Source organism: Dendropsophus ebraccatus, chromosome 1 (genome assembly GCF_027789765.1).
Source record: "Dendropsophus ebraccatus isolate aDenEbr1 chromosome 1, aDenEbr1.pat, whole genome shotgun sequence".
Classification (NCBI taxonomy): Eukaryota; Metazoa; Chordata; class Amphibia; order Anura; family Hylidae; genus Dendropsophus; species Dendropsophus ebraccatus.
In genome coordinates, this window is record NC_091454.1 from 61750328 (window position 1) to 61766976 (window position 16649).

General features: G+C 43.7%; 1 long non-coding RNA gene across 3 annotated transcripts; it reads right to left on the reverse strand.

Moving 5' to 3' along the window:
* Positions 1-978: 978 nt before the first annotated feature.
* On the reverse strand, positions 979-11560 carry LOC138793368 (uncharacterized). Of its 3 annotated transcripts, none has more exons than XR_011363248.1 (4): positions 9641-11560; positions 7908-8034; positions 3650-3775; positions 979-3216 (listed from the first exon to the last, which is right to left on the reverse strand). It is a non-coding gene; the product is annotated as an uncharacterized lncRNA (long non-coding RNA). The 3 variants fall into 3 exon arrangements; XR_011363247.1 differs by having other exon boundaries at positions 7908-8054; XR_011363246.1 differs by lacking the exon at positions 9641-11560 and having other exon boundaries at positions 7908-8493.
* Positions 11561-16649: the final 5089 nt, after the last annotated feature.

A 16649-nucleotide genomic window follows, 5' to 3' on the forward strand; every position in this document is an offset into this window, starting at 1 on the left:
GGTCGTCACCACCTAAAAGGAAGACTCCCTATTCAGACATCCTACAATTTTTACATGTAGGGCGTGAGCTCAGACAGTAAGTTTTTTTCTTTTATTTTTTAAGTATCCTTTTAAAAAAAATAAAAATTACATATGAATTGCTCAATCACACTTTTCCCCTGAAGGATCCTATTGTTCTCCTAATGTAGCGGCCCCCTGTCTGCGTGGTGCTTTGATTTCTAAATAATTTTTTTTTTAATCAAAAATTTCCCACATTAATTTTTTACCAACCACTTTTTCTAATTGCTTAATGCATAGACACGCCAGGGGTCCCTTCAGACATAATCTTTCAAGAAACAACACATACTATAATGCCACAGGTTGTCCGTTGAAAGGCCAAGCGCAATATTTTATCCTCCCCTTTAAACTTGGAATAAAATGTCCTGTAATTTTTAAATTTGCAGCCCCTTTACAAACATGCTCCACCAATGGTAACAGGCCGTAGTACATCACTCGTATGATGTTAAACTCTTTTATCACTCTTTTTATCCTCCTCTTAACTTGCAAAATATTGCTTGTGGGCAGGATGTTTCGAAGGTTGCCTAGTTAATGAGGGAATGTTTATACTTTGACCGCTTGTAGTGGTGCATTTACATAGAGAGCTTGATCAGACAGGTTTTTGAAGCCAAAGTCTGAATGTGAGTAAAAACTGAACAGCTCATAAAGGGCAAAAAGTGAATTAAACACAATAGAGATCCATTCCTGGCTTTTGGTCCAAAAAGTACACTGATAAATCAGTCTGTGTTATGTGCCCCTAGCAACCAATCAGATTCCACCTTTCATTCCTCACAGACTCTTTGGAAAATGAAAGGTGGAATCTGATTGGTTGCTAGGGGCAACTGAGCCAGTTTCACTTTACACCATGTTTGATAAATCTCCCCCATAACTTCACTACAATCAAAATTAATAAGTTTGCAGTTAATAACCTTAATCACATGGTTTATTTTTTATTGCATGTAATTGCTATAAGGGACACACAGAAGAGGAACAGTATAGTTATTAAGGAACATCTACCTTAAAAATATCTGATTGTGTACATGTATGTATTGCACTGGTGTAAGATTTTGGTTTGTGATGTACACCATTCTGACATGTATCCACTATGTTTATCATCTTCCTTTTTTTTCAGAACTGAAGGCAACATTCCCATGCCAGAATCAGCATGTGAAGATAGTAACCCACTGCCATCATCTGGATCTGATGATGACCTTGCAACATCCCAGGATGTGAGTGTGGCCCAGGCTGGTCCCTCTAGCTAAGGGGATGGCCAACCATCAACATCCGCTGGTGGGCCTCGTCGTGAAGCCTGTGCGCGTGTACCCTCCAAGACAAATGCACGCAGTTTAATGCCAACTGTAATGGAACGTGAGGCCCTAAATATGATTGGGCGTGTAGAAAAGGAAGACCACTGGGACCGTTTGGCTGCCTCAGTAGCTGAGCGCATACGTCGGCTCCCTGAGTGCTGCCAGTGGGTATCAGTCCCACCAATTTTTGAGCTATTGACATTATTTGAGAAGCCAGACCCAATACCCGACAATGCAGAAATATTTTTGACCCTAAAAAATCTTTTTGAGAAAAAAAAGAACTCAAACATTGGTGGGACTGATAACTACATTTTGAATGCACCAAACACCACTGTTGGCCCAAGCAGCACACAAATGTGTGCTAGAGAAATGACACACTCTTTTGATATGTCAAACAGCAGCCACATGCAAGGTAATACCTGTCCAAGGGGTAGCTTCATGGAGCTACTAAACTCCACTCCACTGAATTCGCCAGGTTTAACCCAAGTTTCACTTACAGCTCAGCTAAGTAAGTTGTATGAGACACAAAGTGTCTCACAACATAACCCCCTTATGGTTCACCACAAACCTATGAGCCTTTAAAAAAAGCAATGTTTGTGTATGTAATGCCTCCCAAAAATCTTTGGTTACTTAGGTTTCTACATGTTTTTTATGTTTTTATGCTACGTTAGCATGTTGTTAAAATTATGCATCAGTTCCCTATGATGCTTCTTGAAAATGTGGTTATTCATATTGTGTATTTTGCTGTCAAAACTACAGGGTTGACTATGTGCCTTATCAGCCTGTTTTTTGTTGTGCCAACCCTGTTTTGCACTTGAAAAATTTGCATTAATTTAGACTTTACGTTTTACAATGTTTGCTCAATGTTACTCATTTGACCAAAAAACATTTGTCATGGTGTAGTATTGCCAACATAATAGCCGAGTGCATGGTTTCCAAAACTCCGCCCCTTCAGCTGTCGATTAAACACAACTCCCATCATTCTTAACCCTCAGAATCTTTGATTTTGGCTATTGAGCCTTGATGGGAAGTGCAGTTTGCAGACACCTGTAGGGCCGGAGTTTGAAGACCCGTGCTATAGCTGGAATGCTGGGACTGGTAATGATGCCAATTTTCTTAAACAAAATGGTTGTCCAGAGATTAGAACCAGCCATTCTCCAGACGAAAATACCAGTGTCCACTACGCACACCACTTGTAGGTTGCATTCCTACGCTTTGTGTTTCTCATGGAACACAGATGTTGAATGCCTGTACTGGTGTCAACCTGGGGCAGTGCAGCATATCTCCTAAGATGCTTGGAGGGTGGTAAATGCACTAATCTGTGTACCACTATAATGACAGAGCATTATGGCGCTGACCAGCATGGCGCCTATCTAAACATTTGCCCCACTCCAAGCATATTATCACAGATCCTGACTGGCCGCAGGGGGGCAACATTACAGCCATTCTACATCCGTCTACCCTGAGGAAATTAACACTAAAGAATACCTCCTTTTAGGTGGCACATACTGAAAATAAAGATGAAAATTATCTTTGTAAAGCCAGTGCTTTCTAAACAGAATCTCTAAAAAGTTTAAAAACTTGATATTCTGGCAGATGTATCCTAGCACCATTGCTCAATCTCTGTAGCAGCACACTTGTAATGTTGTCATTACTACACACATGTAAATGTTCAATTTACACAATGGTCAATCTACAATGTGACAGTCTTTCTTGAGTCTTGCTCAAGTTATACAGAAAGGTAATTGTATTTAGGTCAGACTATTGGAAACCAAAACGCATCACAGCCGAAATTTGTTGGTGTTTATGCTGCACTGCATCTTGCTTGGGTATTGCAGCATTTAGCGGATTATGCATTCTCAGTAAGGTGATCCTACAAAGTAAAAAAAATAAATAAATTAGTAATGTAACAGTTTACACTTCGGTTGAGTATTTGTTAGCACACTGGTCTGTTGCTGTATTACTCTTGCAATAAAAATTTTTGATGACCATATTCTTGTATTTAGTTTTTATTTCTAGTGCATGATTTAAGCTATTAGATGTTTTGGGCTAAATTTTACAGCTCAAAATGATTTAAAGCCAATGTTAGTCTACTGCACATGATTTAGAATCATGGACAGTGGACTTTCTCTTGTCCTGTGGGTGTTGACGATGGATGACCTTTTTGAAACCCCTGCCTTATGACCTATGCCCACCTATTTCTTCACACCTTCCAACTGGGCCACTCAAACATTTAATACTTAGAATGAACACCCCAAATGAATCATTAATTGGCTTAGAGACCAGACAAAGTGGGATATACTCACTTGCTAAGAGGCTCTTAGAATAATTTCTCAAACTACTGTAGCTCGTTATTTTCACTGCTGGTAACACGGGTGTGTGGGGTAGGGGTCCACCACAGAATGCACACCACCATCACTTAGAGCCACACACTACAAAATGATTAAAAAATATCAGTTAATTTTTATAAAATATTAAATCCCATTAGTCAGCACACAAACCACAAATCTTCAAGCGGCACTATCAGCAGATTTAGACAAGTGAACATGCTGATATGCGCCAGCCACTATTTACCTTAGGGCTGCAGCGCCGCTGTTTATACTTGTGGGGTACATCATTGTGCCGGTATTAGCCAATTACTGATATTCTAATAAGGGGCTTCTGAGCATTTGGGGCGTTCCCCGTCAGTCCGGAGAACCCGATCGGCCCGCCTAGCCTGCCCTCCCACTATGCATATATATATATATATGCATAGTGGGAGGGCAGGCTAGACGGGCCGAGCGGATGCTCCAGGCCAAAGGGGAACTCCCCAAATGCACGAAATCCGCTTTTTCGCATATCGGTAATTTGCTATTCTTGTGAATATTTTGTTTGCCTCTGCGCCACAGTCACCAGCGGGGCAGAGAGGTGGGTGCAGCAGCATGCAGAGGGTGCGCTGCCTTCATCATTTTTTCGGTGGAAAAATGATAATGAAACCACTGCCAGCTCTGAGCTTTCAAAGGTTTCAAAATCTTCACACAGACGGCCTCTATGCGATTGGGATTTATGTGGAGGAAATGCCCTGAGCTCCAGAGCTGTGGGGACATTTGTAAGCCTGGCGTAAAAAATGCCCCCCTATGTGTATGGTGAGAAGTTATGGTTATGAAGGCTCTCCATAACACGAAGTACTGTTAGAATATATATTTGAATTTTTGGAGATAACTACTGGCTCAGTGTCAGGAGATGTGATCTTTAGGTGTAGGTTATGGTGAGCTTCCTAGAGGAGGACCTTTCCTTTCATTATTTAAAGGACAAGTGCCATGAAAAACTTTTTCCCAGTAATTGAAGCACATTACAAAGTTATATAACTCTGTAATGTGCTTCAATCACCTATCTGCCTCCCTTCCCTGTCTTTTCCCCCCTCCACCCCCCACCAGGAAGTGTCCTGACTCACACAGACCTAATTACTGTCGTCACCGTCACCAAGCTCTTCTCTCAGCTCCTTCTCCTGTTACACTAGCCTCCCCTCTCCCCTGCCTTGTCAGGTGACAGGCTTGCTCAGCTCCCATTGGCTGAACAACTGCAAGCCATCACTTGTCACATCTCACTTGCTTATCTTCCCTCCGACTGACTCCGGCACATAGGCAGCCTCCCCTCCCCTCATACCCTCTTTCCTGCTGCCGTGGACTCAGTGAAGGAGTCATGTCACTAGAGAAGATAAGCTGAGGGAGCAGAGTCACCTGACAAGGAGGGGGAGGCTGGTGTAACAGGACCTAGAGCAACCCTCCTGCTGATGACTCATCCTCACAAGAAGGAGCTGCCTGGTGACGGTGACGGCAGTAATCAGGTCTGTGTGAGTCAGGACACTTCCTGGTGGGGGGTGGAGGGGGGAAAAGACAGGGAAGGGAGGCAGATAGGTGATTGAAGCATATTACAGAGTTATATAACTTTGTAATGTGCTTCAATTACTGGGAAAAAGTTTTTCATGGCACTTGTCCTTTAAATCTGGCTATTGACTACTACAAACTGGGTTTTGTGAAAACACCATTGTCCTCTGACAGGAACCATTTTCAACAGAAAGAAGCATTGTTCACACAACAATTAAAGAGAAAAGTATGTAGTTTCAATGCTGGTCAGTCCTAAATGCTATGTAGTGCGAAAATCTCTACAAAGTGAACAAAAAAATAAATACTTGGGTTTGTTTTAATTTCTGTGAACATATTTTAAATTGAGCAACAGTGTGCATGCTGTTTTAATTTTGCTCACCAGGATCACCATGATGCTTTGTACAAATGGCCGCTCCCAGCATGCAGGGTCTCCATATAGCTACATGGCTACATCTACCCCTGATCACTTCACTAGTTCTGTAAAGGTGAAATCTTGGTAGCCAGTTCTGACACAAAGTTTTTTCCTGCAAAATGCCTTATGGCTTAATTTCCACCACAGCTTATCACTCCATTTTTGAGATACACAATACAAGGAGTAACCAATAAACAGGGAAACTATGCAAAGGGTGAAGTTCCTTGTGTATTGCTAAACAATGCTGGCTGTAGGTACCATAAATCCTAAGCAATAATCTGTTGGGGTAATAAGGGGCTTACAGTGTCCTGGTTTGCAATTTGAAGTCTGGTGCCCCCACATGTCACAAATATTTCTACTACAGCCAATGAATACATGTACTTTTGTGTTTAAATGTTTTCCATTACCTTTTAAGTGACTGGTGTTTAGTGTGGTCCAAATGTCGTCTTAATTGATCACTGCCATGACAGCTATTCTCCACCAGCACCAGTCGCAGTTATCGGGGGAATTGGATGTGGACTTCTTGGACTACCTACTCTTGAGCAGCCGGACTACTCATCACCCACACAGGAGTATTGCCAGGGCACGGCACCTTCAGGGGACATGAAATAGTCAGTATACCTCTCACGAATAGTAGCACCCAGGTTGGAGGGAAGAGCCAAATGCTCCTCAACTGCTGATTCTAGTGGAGATTGCTGGTTGTTCACAATTACATTAGTAATATTAAGGCAGGTATAATTGTGGAGAACACAGCAAGCTTTAATGACCACACCAGCGATGAGTGATGTATTCAGGACCCGCCACTGACTACACATGATCCCAAAGGTGCACTCCACAACTCTATGTGCTCTGGAGAGCCGAAAATTAAAAATCCTCTTCCTGGTGTCCAGGTCTCTTTGTGGTTATGGGCGCAACAGGTTTGGCAACAATGGAAAGGCCTCATCCGATATCATCACAAAGGGAAATGGATCTGTGGAGCCAGGAAGTGGTTCGGCTCCTGGGAGCGTAACGCCCGCTCGAAGAATTTGCAGACCAATCTGTGATGTCTGCAGCACCCGAGAATCTCCAGTACTGCCATAGGCACCAACATCAATGGAAACGAAACAACAGTTTGCATCAGCCACCGCCATCAGGACCACTGAGAAATATTTTTTGTAATTATAAAACCGGGATCCTGAGTGCGGTGGCTGCTGGACCCTAACGTGTTTGCCATCGACGGCACCTAGGCAATGTGGAAAATTGGCAACATTTTGAAAGCCTGTTGCAACATGCCGCCAAGTCTCCTCGGTAGGACAGGGCATCACCATGGGCTGCAATTTCTGCTAGATGACGCTGCATGTGCACTTCACAATTCTGGAGATGGTAGACATACCAACCTGGAATTAAAAGTGCAGGGATGCATAGCTCTCTCCTGTGGCTAAAAAACTGATTTTAGAATAATAATTAAAAAAAAAAAAAAAAAAAAACAGGAATGAATGAGAAAAAAAGAAAAAAAAAATATAGCATTTTTTCACCCAGAAGAAAAATGATTGAATTAATACTCAAGTGTGGCTACAGCTAACAGTAGTGTTTGGAAGGTATAATGTCTCTAAATCGTGAAGTAATGGTGTACATCATATTTGTAACCAATTGCGCCATTTCACAAAGACATTAACCAGAGAAAGGATGGGTGAGATGTCTGAAATTGTGGCAACTTTGCAATTGTGGCAACTGTCCATAGCGCTAAATTACTGCTCACTATCCTTTGAGCATAGCGGATGCATTCGCTGCACTTGGTTACTGTGGCTAGTTTGCACCTTACATCTCCCTCTATGTGACTAATTGGTAAGTATATACCATATATGTTAGAATTACCATATTTTACATTGATCAAGTCAATTTGGGCTGAAATTTGCACTAACCAGCCAACTAGAGAAACTTGAGCTAGCTAGGGCATGTGGACATTGATTAATGTTCAAAAAACTCCATTGTGGAATTCCCGGCTTTGGGGGTACACGTGTACTGCTCTGGTCGTGCGCATCTCCAACCCTGTACTAGACTCCATTATATGCATAGACGGATTCCTTCCTCTGTCCAAAGAAATAACATGATACATGTTTTTATGGAGTAAGGAATCCGCGCATGACTAGAATGGGGTGTAGGGCACTGCTAGAGAGAGACATGGCCACCACAGGGCACAAGCAGACCCCTGTGGCAACTTCCATCACAGAGTTTCCATGAACATTACTGCACATACCATTACTCACTATAATTGCATATGACATCAAACTCGCATAGTAGACTCACCGCAAGGTGATGAGTAGTCGTTCTTCCACACATATAGCACGCCGCATCGATGTGTTCCTAAAGGTTAGCTCAGGCCGCAGAAGATTGGCTAGCTCCTCAAACTGCTGTGTCGTCATTCAAAAAAATTCTAAAAAAATTTCAGGGTAACTACAAAGAACAAAATCAAGGGACTTACAGCATATCTCAAAAGACATATGTCAGTGCAGAGTGAAAACATTTACATTATTACCATTTGCTTCAACATAGTCATGCAATTTTGTTGCAGAACAAGATGTATACCCTGCTTACTACCATACTGTACTGTTGTGCATTGTAGAGACTTACCCACATCTGCCACCTTGTGTCTGATTAGGAGAAGAAGTCTCCTACTCTGCTGGGGGTATTGGACCAGGGCCGGGACCAAGGGTAGGCAATGGCCTAGGGCACCATTTAGTGGTAAATTACAGGGGGCGCAATTTAAAAGCCTTGAAAAAAAAAAATTTCAAATAGGAAAATGTACTCCAGGTGGCCGCCAGCGCTGCCTCTCTGTCTCACAAAAAAAAAAAAAAAAGCACCCCCCGGGCAGACAGTGATCATTCCTCCACTGTGCCCAGAAAATGCTGCAGGCTCCAGCCTTGCACTGCCCCTCTGCCTCACATTCCTACAGCACCTGTCCTCCGACTCTCTCCGACCCCACCACCACCACCCGGGCGGGCAATTTTTAAAATAAACCCCCCCCCCCCCACCAAACCTCACCCCTGGTACTGCATCCCTTCTCTGCTCTAGTCCCACAGTGGCAGACATCTACACTCCTATCTACATTGGCTATACACTGTGGTGGCTATACTGTGTGAGGGGGGTGTATGGAGACCATATATACACTGGCTATATACTGTGGGGGCTATACTATGTGAGGCGGTATATGGAGACTGTATGAGGGGATAATGGGGACACATAAGAGGGAACTACAGGGGGATTATGGGGACACAGTGGAATTATGCTGGTAATTTTAAAAAATATAGGCAGCAGCACCTTATCTAACAATTATGGCAAGCTGTATCCTGTCATGTAAGAGGTTTACAGCAATAGTACATGCACCATTGCCACAAAAAAGAACATATATGATTGTGGATGTACCAATAATGTTTAATTGAAAATCAATTAGAATTCAACACAGTCATCCAATAATTTTCTAGTCAGAAAATGGCAACACATATACAAAGTTATAAGCCATTTGGAGAGACATGATAAAGTGAATAATACATAATTCTACTAAAGTATATGAGGTATGTGTAAGTACTGAAATGGGCCCCCCTTTATCAAAGGGGGACACACGGAATTGCGCCCCCCATCCCCTGATGGTAGGGTCAGGTACTGTTATTAGTGTCAGGTTTGTGCTTTCTCCACCCCCCGCCCTTTTATCTTTCAGGTGTCTGTGGAAGCTCCTGGTTTCTGGCCAGCAACAGACCCCGCTGTGATTGGCTGGATGAAATGTGCGGGAAAAGGGAGAGCTAAAAATAATTGCGTGTCCGCACTTTTGATTGGCTCTCTGATTTGTGCGGGAGAATTCAAGCAGTACTTATATGGGAGCCTGCGCTGCGCTGCTCAGTCGGCGTGGATTGGGAGAAGAAGATTGCTGCTCCTGTTGTCTGCCTGTGAAAGAGCTAACCAGTGTCTGTGTGGTGCTTATTAGCATAGCGCAGTTCACTGTGAAAGAGCGGGCTTCGGGCAGCGGCAGTGCAGCGCGTTCTTACCTGTCAGTTCTGTCTGCCGGAGATCGTAATTGCCGGGATGGAGAATCTTCTGGCCGAGTTGCTGAGGAAGGCGGAGGGAGCGGGCGGAGAGACATGGCTCCGTAGATGCCTTCAAGAACCTGTGCCGACAGTTGCCGAGGCTAGTCCGGAAGAGGAAGAGGCGGGGCCATCAAGAAGGGTCATCTGCCGGATACTGCCCCCTAGAGATCCGGCCGTGCAGGAAGAGGATGCTGCTGTCAGGCATCATCGATCCCGGAGCAGCCGTGGGGAACGTCCAGAGAAGAGGAGGAGGAGCAGTAGTAGTAATAGAGCTGATTCAGCTCCCCTCCCTCCCCCTCCTTCTGAAGAGTCTCAGGCACGTGGGGATCGTCGTCATGGCAGCAGCTCCAGCAGGAGGCGGCACAGATCTCCTGCACACAGGGATGAGTCATCACAGCAGCCCAGCAGTGACAGCCATACACCACAGCACGGAGGTGAAGCAGAGACAGCAGCTGTGGGTGAGAACTTTCATGTGGGTCCTGTCCCTTCTGTTAGCATGTCTACCTTAGTTAACAGTGATGCAGTTAGATAGTTTTGTGCCCTAGTGGCAAGGGGTTTGCCTAGTACCCCATCTCTCTTGGATGTGTGGTCTCAGAGTCCAAGTGCTGCCCCTAATTTGAGTGTGTCAGGCTTAGAGTGCTCTGCTTCTAATGTAACGCCATTGATAGAAAAGAGTGCTGGTGTGCCAGAATGTTGTGTTAAAGAGGCTCTAGCCTGCGAAGTTTCCCCCTTGGGTTTTCATTTGCAACAAAATGTAAAAGATAAAATATGGCGGGGTGACTTCATTGATTTATTGTCATTGTTACCTTCTAATAGAGAAGTAGCTGTTAAAAAAGCTGAAGATAAATCTGGAGAGGATAGAAAGAAACCACCCCGGTCCATATTTAATTGGTTACATGCTTTTGCCATATATTGTGCAGTCATGGGTGAGAAACCTCCAGAGTTATGCTCTGCATTATTTTAACATATGGACAATATTCTACTGCAGCTTCGGCGGTATGGCCTGGTTCTTCTATGATGAGGCCTTTAGACAGAAGCTGTCTGTACACCCTAATCTTAGATGGGGAAACAAAAATGTAGGACTATGGCTGAATTTAATGTTACCGCAGAAGAGCTCTGTCCCTAAACCGCCGTCCTCTTTGCAGGGTACTTTTCGTAAAGGCACTTGTTTCGCCTTTAACGAGGGATCCTGTAAATGGGCCTCCAACTGCCGCTATCGGCATGAATGTTCCTTTTGTGGCGGTCAGCACTCAATGTCTCGGTGTTTCAAGCGAGCTGCTCAAGCCGGACAGGGGCTGCCCTCTACAAAGGAATTGCTGGCCAAGAGCATTGACTCCAGTGAAACTGGAAAAAATGTTGCCGTACTTAGACAAATTCCCCGACAGACGGAAGGCTAATTTAATTGTTCATGGTTTCTCCATAGGTTTTGATGTTCCACCATATTCTGGGAAAGGTTGTATTATTATCAATAATCTAAAGTCAGTCTCTATACATGAGGATATAGTCAGGGACAAAATAAAAAAGGAAGTTTTGGAGGGGAGGGTGGCAGGGCCTTTTTCCGCACCCCCCTTTCCAGACTTTGGGATTTCCCCCTTGGGATTGGTCCCTAACGGAGATCCCGGGACTTTTAGATTGATTCATCACTTGTCTTACCCGTTGCACTTTTCTTTGAATGATGATGCGGATAAATCTCTTGCCTCTGTCTCTTATGCTTCTCTATCTGATGCAGTTAAAGTGCTACGAGTTTTTGGTGTGGGTTCATACTTAGCTAAGTGTGATATTAAGTCGGCGTTTCGTTTGCTCCCTGTTAATCCAGAAGGTTTCAGCTCCCTAGGTTTTGATAATATGTTTTATTTCGATTGTTGTTTACCCATGGGTTTTACTTAATCATGCTATTATTTTGAGACATTTGCTTCATTTCTGCATTGAGTAGTGAGCAGCAGCGTCCCAGAGGGCGCTGTTGTGCACTATTTAGACGATTTTTTGTTTATTTGCTGTTCTGACTCCTCCGCTTGTGCGGATCTGTTGTCTAATTTTAATTGGTTTGCCAAGGTTTTTGGTATCCCACTGGCGGAGGACAAAACGGTTGGTCCATGTCACTGTTTGGAGTTTCTGGGCATCACTCTGGACTCTTTGAAGATGGAGTTCCGTTTGCCGCCTGAGAAATTGTTCAAGCTGAAGGGTGTGCTGGAGCATATGTTAGTAAAAAACAAGGTGACGTTGAAGGAATTACAGTTTCTTTTAGGGCTCCTGAATTTTACTGTGCGGGTTATCCCTATGGGACAGGTATTCTCTAAAAGATTGTACAGAGCTACTGCTGGTCTGAAATCTCCCCATGCTCATGTCCATCTTACTAAACCTCTTAAAGAGGACCTGAGCATGTGTTTACAGTTTGTCTCTCCTTTTAATGGGCATACTGTGTTTTTACCCGAATTTGTAGAAGCAGATGCGTTCTTTATATACTGATGCTGCTGGCGCACATGGCTATGGCGCCTTCTTTGCTGGTAAATGGTCTGCTGAACTGTGGCCTGATTCATGGGTTCAGGCCGGGGTTTGTTCTAATATCTTTTTGTTAGAATTGTTCCCTGTGTTAGTAGCCTTAGTCATTTGGGGTAGAGAGTTCAGTAATAAGAGTATTCTGTTAAGATCTGACAACAAAGGTGTAATTTTCGCAATCAATTGTTTGTCATCTAAATCACGTATGGTAGTAAAGTTATTAAGGCATATAGTATTGTATTGTATGTCATGCAATATTTGGCTTAAAGCTGTACATTTGCAAGGGTCTAAAAATACCATAGCTGATGCACTGTCTCGTGGTCAGTTCACAGATTTCAGGCATCTGGCGCCAGAGGCAGAAGTGGAGGGCATAGCTTGTCCGAGGCATCTGTGGTCCCTGATCTTGGACTAACAGCTCAGCTCATTAGAAATGCAGTAGCTCCGCGTACATGGGCTGCTTACTCTGCCGCATGGTCTCAATGGAAGGTATTTTGTTTGTCCTTACAGGAGCATTATCTGCAGCACGATGTCTGGCTGACCTTAGCATTTGTTAATATGCTTATTAATAAACATCTTTCGCACTCTGCTATTGTTAAAATGCTAGCTGGTGTGTCTTTCTTTCTTAAATTATTTGGCTTCAACAGTGTTTCTGTTTTTTTTCATTGTCAAGCAGGTTTTAAAGGGATATAAGAAAGGGCGGGTTTCATCTGATGCTCGTCGTCCTATTACTGTGGATTTTCTGTTAAAATTACACGGTAGTTTGGTGTCAGTATGTTCTTCTGATTTTGAAGTGGTTTTGTTTCAAGCCTTATTCTCTGGCTTTTTTTGGTGCTTTTAGGTTGGGCGAGCTGGTGTCTTTTAGTAAAATCTCTCCTTCTGGTTTATTGTTGTCTGATGTTTCTATTTCTTCTGTTTTTTTGAGTGTTTTGGTTAGATTTTCCAAGACAGATCAGCTGGGTAGGGGTTCTGTTCTGCGTATTAATGCTTTTTCTGGTTCTGTAGTATGTCCTATTAAGTGTTTAAGTGCATATCTAGCAATCAGACCTGCTATTGATGGTATTCTTTTCATTCATGAAGACCTGTCTTTTGTTACCCGGTATCAATTCAATAAGAGTACTTAGATTATGTTTAGTTAATTTGGGTTTGGGTAATCTGTGCTTCACCAGTCACTCTTTTCGCATAGGCGCAGCTACTGAGGCTGCTTCTGCAGGGTTAGATGAGCAGTTGATCAGGAGGTTGGGTCGTTGGAATTCTGATCGTTTTAAGTTGTATATTAGGCCAGCTTTAGTTTTATAGTTAATTTCTCTTTTCTTTTCTATGTTGTAAAAAACGGGTCTGGATTCTGGGCCACTCTTTTGTGGTATGGGCTTCTAAAAGAGCGGAGCAGCGCATTTATGGGGCTAACCTCAGTTTTAACAAAGATGAATTCGAGATTCAATGGTTTGGATATAGCGGCCTCCGGTGGAGGGAATTATATAGCGTCCTTCAGAGATTAGCTGCTGCTCTGCCCCCTCCGGACATCTTAATTATCCATGCCGGGGGTAATGACATAGGAAAGATTAAAACTCTTGATTTCCTATGGGAAATGAAGAGAGACCTATCTCTATTCAAGTGCATTTTTCCTAATTGCATTTTAATTTTTTCTGAAGTTATTCCCCGTCTTGCTTGGATAAAGAGAGGACAGTACTTCTATGAGAAAATTAGAAAGAGAATTAATTATGCCGTATCCAGATTCATCACCTCATGTCCCTGGCCTTTATTAGTCTGACTCGGTGCATTTATCTTGCATTGGGTCGGATATCTTAAATGCCAACTTTCAGTCCCTGGTTGATTTGGGTGCCGTGGCACTATTGGGAGGGGGGCCCGGTCAGTAAACAGACCGGGCGTTTAGGGGTATTGTCGCCCTGCCTTCGGGCGGACATGTTTTTACCGTTAAGCCCTGAGTATGTTATTTATTACTTATTTATTGATTGGGCTTAACATTGTTATTGTGTTTAGCCATAATAAAGTGCCACAGCCTTTTTTATTCCAAATGTTGTCCATCATCATTTAGGGGTGTGGGGGCTGCAAAGGGGGGGACACACGGAATTGCGCCCCCCATCCCCTGATGGTAGGGTCAGGTACTGTTATTAGTGTCAGGTTTGTGCTTTCTCCCCCCCCCCCCCCCCCTTTTTATCTTTCAGGTGTCTGTGAAAGCTCCTGGTTTCTGGCCAGCAACAGACCCCGCTGTGATTGGCTGGATGAAATGTGCGGGAAAAGGGAGAGCTAAAAATAACTGTGTCCGCACTTTTGATTGGCTCTCTGATTTGTGCGGGAGAATTCAAGCAGTACTTATATGGGAGCCTGCGCTGCGCTGCTCAGTCAGCGTGGATTGAGAGAAGAAGATTGCTGCTCCCGCTCTCCCTCCCTTATTTATTAAAGTCAAGTTTGTCGTGGCACTTTGCTAGTGGGGGTATTGTCACCCTGCCTTCGGGCGGACATGTTTTTACCGTTAAGCCCTAAGTATGTTATTTATTATTTATTTATTTATTTATTGATTGGGCTTAACATTGTTATTGTGTTTACCCATAATAAAGTGCCACGGCCTTTTTATTCCAAATGTTGTCCATCATCCATTAGGGGTGTGGGGGCTGCATTTATGTGAGAATTACCGTCGCAAATCTTCATAAAGTGTATGAAAGCAACCATCTTCATCATGGCTCTGCAGCAATGGATGTACCCAGTAGCGACGTGCAACATTCTCCTGACAAGGTTACACAGAGATATCTGATTGTAGTCACAACATTTAAAAGTCACCATCTTTTGGAAAGCACACACAGAGGCAGGGCCGTTTCTAGTGGCGGGCGGGCAGGGCGCCCACACGGGGCGCCTACAGCTAGGGGGCGCTGGACGCTCGGCCACCCGCCCCATCATCTGTCGAGATCGCTGCCACCCCGCCTGGCAGGGTCAGGCAGGTCCCTCCAGACAGAGAAATGACGCCTCAGATCTAAAAAGACGTCACCTGTGAGTCACGGAATTACTTTTTTTGTTTGTTTGGGGGGGGGGGGGGGGGCGTTTTTAGCAAGATTCGCCCTGTAGTCCAAATTACCTAGAAATGGCCCTGCACAGAGGAGTTTTGGATAAAAGATGATCATGAATAAAAATGGGGGAGGAGAGACACTTAGGGCCAGTTCACACGCGGCGGACCTCTCTGCCACAGAATCCCTCGTCCGCTCCATCTCCTCTCTGCTCAAAGAAGTAACATGTTACTGCTTTAATCGGAGAGCGGCGGCAGTGGATGAGCGCGCGCCCTCTCATTCACTTACAGCAGCACACTAAGCACGGCGGGATTCTGTGGCAGAGAGGTCCGCCGCGGAATTACGCCATGTTTACTCGGTGTGAACTGGCCCTAAGAAAATAATAACCTAAAGAAATTAAATAAACCTAACCTCATACCGGCGGCGGACCATACTCAGTGCTACTTCAATTAGTAACTTAAGATACGGGCAGGGCAAACGTAAGGGGCGACGCTGGGACATGTTAAAACACAGAGTTATTTGTTACTGTGAGGTAAAATGTGTCTGCACAGAAATCCTGTCAGAAAACATCTGTTTGCCAATTAACACCTGGATACAGCCATCAAATAACTTTATTGTTCAAACAAGACAATCATGTGTAGAAAATACGCTACGAAAAAACGCATTAAAAATCCGCACATCCCAGTCTCCTGCGATTTTCCCGCACGTGAAATCGCACCAAGCGTTCATGCGATTTACTTGCGGATTTATATCTGCAATCCGCAAGAGATCCGGTACGTGTGAAGGCACCCTTAATTGTATTTCTAAAAAAATAATTCCCACTGTGGGGATTCATTTTTTAGAAATACAATTAAAGACTGTGAAGTATATTGTAGTTTTTTCAGGTGGTGAAGGTTAGGGGAGTTTTTGTTATTTACTCCTATTTCTGTGATGTCAGAGGTTTGCTTCAGTAACTGCAGAAAAATTCAATTTATCCGATGTGTAAAGTATCTAATAATCTTCTGAATGGCAGATTACTTTTGCCATCTGATCACTTTTAGCAACTGCAACAATACTTCATGCTACCGTTGTTTTTCCGAGTTGTCGGTATAAACCTTTATCAATAGTTCTCTCTAAATTAATGCTTGCCTCCAGCTCTCTCCACTTGGCGAAATGAGACACGTGGCTGCAGGATATTTCATGGAAGTTCAAAGATCCCTTACTTTAACATCCCTGACATGCGTCCAGTTGTTATATCCATCTGGGCTGGAGAATATTGACTTGCCATATCCATCTGGGCTGGAGAATATTGACTTGCCTATAAGGAGTCTTCAAGCACTTAGTATATTAGCCAATCATGTGCAACCTTTTCTCCAGTACCTATCACCCTGTCATAATGAATAAAGAAAATCATCTTTTACTACCATTCGGAAAATCTGTGCATGGGAAATCCTAAAGATTCACTTGTTTAGGTGCCC